At 39.4% G+C, this 3,147-nt stretch overlaps 1 long non-coding RNA gene across 1 annotated transcript in view; it reads left to right on the top strand.

The window, feature by feature from the left end:
- Positions 1–1,081, top strand: part of LOC103372419 (uncharacterized) — a 4,919-nt gene extending 3,838 nt beyond the window's left edge. The window contains exons 2-4 of the long non-coding RNA XR_520995.1: positions 470–562; positions 659–955; positions 1,066–1,081. This is a non-coding gene — a long non-coding RNA (uncharacterized LOC103372419). The remainder of the gene's footprint in view (positions 1–469; positions 563–658; positions 956–1,065) is intronic.
- The last annotated feature ends 2,066 nt before the right edge of the window (positions 1,082–3,147 follow it).

Raw genomic sequence — 3,147 nt, 5'->3', positions numbered from 1 at the left:
GTGTTTGGAGAGAGATTTCTTTTGCAAACTTGCAAGATGTGGACATAAAAAACACTCACCCTGAGTCAAAATCTCCATAAAGCATGAAAACGTGAAATCCCATCATTCAAAAATACCCTAAATAACTAGTCCAGGTTACTCCAAATGTCCTGTCTTTATATCAGCTGAAATAATGGTTTTCAAAACTGTGTCAACCCTGTCCACATGTAGTGATGTTATAATATAAAACAATGAGTTAATGAAACAGCAGAAACACAACATATGGTACAATAAACTGTATTTTTTAATGTTACACCTGTTGTTGCAACCAGTGCCGTGCAGAAAAACAAAAAACTGGGGAGACAGAGCAGGGTCATGACATGCAGTAAAGGCCAAGCCGACCAAGAAGCAAACTGAGCAAAGCAAATTGTTCTGAGGCAGAGCAATACAGGGGCAATCAGTTCTTAATATTGTTTCTTTTTTCTTCCAGTTTCCAAAGCCCCTGGATCCTCCAAGATGTCCAGCCTGTGGATAAGTCTGAGTCTGCTCTATGTTCTACAAAGCTGTGTCTCATCAGATGAAGGTATTTTTGTGCTGCTTGTGCCAGAAACAGATACACTGAATGCATTAAGAGTAGCATCATAGACATCATATCAATTGTTACTGTTTTCTTATTCAGTAGTGTCACTGAATTGCAACAAGACAGTGGAAGTTAAAGCTGGAGAAACTGTGACACTGAATTGCACCATCGAGTGGAAACTGAAAAACGGGGACTGTAAAGGCGAAACGTATGACTGGACGAACACAAATGACACCAGCATATGTAGCAGTAACTTGACTGAGTACAGCTGTTCTTGGGATGAAGTGACTTACGTGTCACTGACCATCTCACAAGCCAAGAAAGAGGAAAATGTGACAGTTGAAATATATGCAAACTGTGGCATGGATTGGTCAACTATCGAAGTTAAGATCTTTGGTGAGTAGCTTCTTAAAGTCTGTGTATGTGAATGAATGTGCTTCTGATTCATTTACAGAGCAAGTTGCTTTTAATGCAGATGTTGAAATAAATCTGTTTTACCTTGCCAGGGGAAATCCCAGATCAATCGACCTTTCAGAAGCTGAAGCTACCTTTGTTTATCACATTTGGTGTTGTTGCTGCTGCTGTTGTTGTAGTTGTTGTAGTCACGTCGTATTTATTATGTAGACNGCAGAGAAGACTAAACAAGCTGTAATGGTTTTCTCTGTAAATACATGTGACCGTGAATGGCTTTTGACAGTTGATATACAAAGCAAAAATGTATAAAAATGCATTAGTTTGCCTCAAGAATATCAATAATACAGTAAAATATACAGCTGTGAACAAAAGTTTGCATACACATGTAAAGACCATGTGTATCTTTTTTCAGTCTTTTTTCAGATCAGACTCCTATAACTCTTCATTTTCTGTGATGGAAAATTTGAAACAAACAAAAAAACAAAAAACAATCATGCATTTTGGTTCTTTCATAGATTTATTACAAGTCTGCTGGAGATATGGCAAAATCTGCTGCAATACATGCAGCTACTTGAATGATCAGTTTTGTTGCTGTTGGACATTGTGTTAATCACATTTTCTTGGTGGCATGGCCTTGTGATTACAACTGACTACAACTTCTGATTCCTCCAAGCGCATTTAATCAGAATCAGAAACAGAAAAAACTTTATTTATCTCCGAGGGGTAACTAGGTGGGCAAAGAGCAACACTTTAAAAATGAGAAAGAAAAAAAAGCACACAAAAAAGGTGGGTGGGCGAAAGCAGCAGATTATGTGCAGTGGCAGGCCAGAAGCCAGCAACAGTATGAGTTGTGCTGCAGAGGTAGTAAAGGCAGTAGTGTCCATATAAGTGTCACAGAAATAGGACCTGTTTGGTACACTCATCAGACTCGGCTGCAAACACTACAACTGGAAAGCCTGAGGAGCTCAGCAAAGTTTTGAAGAGCAAATCCTTGACTTGAACAAGTCAGGAAAGTCCCTCGAAGACATTTGAAAGCAGCTTAAGATCCCAAAATCAGCAGCACAAACAACTGTAGATGTAAAGTGAATGGCACAGTTTTGTTACTGCCACGATCAGGAACAAAAACACTGGTCAGGATGGTCAAGAGTCAACCAAGAATCACCAAAACTCAAATCTGCAATGAATTAGAAGATGTCAGTGTCCACAGTCAAGTGTGTTTTATATCAGACAGGCTGCTGTGTAAGAAGGAAGCCCTTCCTCTAGAGCAGCACCGTAAAGGCTCAGTTGAAGTTTGCTGCTGATCACATGGACAAAGAAAAGGTCTTCCATAAGTTCTGTGGTCAGATTAAACTAACATGGAGCTTTTTGGCCACAATGACAATGAGGAAAGAAATTTAGGCCCTCAACCCCAAGAACACTGAACCCACCTTTAAGCATGGCGGTGGCAGTGTTATACTCTGGGAGTGTTTTGCTCCCAGTCGAATTGGTGCTTTACACAACGTAAATGAAGTAAGGAAGAAGGAGGATTACTTCCTCATTTTTCAGCCACAAGGTTGATCTTGGACACAGTTGGCTGTTCCAACAAGACAATGACCCCAAACACACATCCAAAGTGGTAAAGATATGGCTAAATCAGGCCAGAATTAAGATTTTACTCTGATCTTCGCAAAGTACTGACTTAAACCCCATCATCAACCTGTGGACTGTGATGAAGAAACAAGTCTGCATCAGAAAGCCAACAAATTCAGTTTAACTGCACCAATTTTGTCAAGAGGAGTGGTCAAAGATACAACCGGAAGCTTGCCTGAAGTTTGTGGATGGCCCCCAAACATGCATAGTTAAGGTGAAATGGCCAAAGGACATTTAACCAAATATTAGAATTGTTATTTATATTTTTTTGACCCAGAAGATTTTGTCCCTTTTCCAGAAGACCTATAATAAATCTATGAAAGAACCAAAATGCATGAATGTTTTTTGTAGCAAAAACTCATGAGTTTCAATGATTCCATTACGGAAAATTCTGAGTCGCAAGAGTCATTAGAAACTAAAGACTGCCAAGATATACATGGTCTTTACAAATATATGGACACGTATCGATCACAGCTGAATGTGGAAACAGCTGGCGAATAATGACAGACTTAAATGTCAGAATAGCTAATTCAGTCCCCTTTCCA

This window comes from Stegastes partitus, unplaced genomic scaffold (assembly GCF_000690725.1).
Source record: "Stegastes partitus isolate 25-593 unplaced genomic scaffold, Stegastes_partitus-1.0.2 Scaffold1753, whole genome shotgun sequence".
Classification (NCBI taxonomy): domain Eukaryota; kingdom Metazoa; phylum Chordata; class Actinopteri; family Pomacentridae; genus Stegastes; species Stegastes partitus.
The sequence above is the reverse complement of the archived record's forward strand: the minus strand, read 5'-3'. Positions and strand labels throughout refer to the sequence as shown.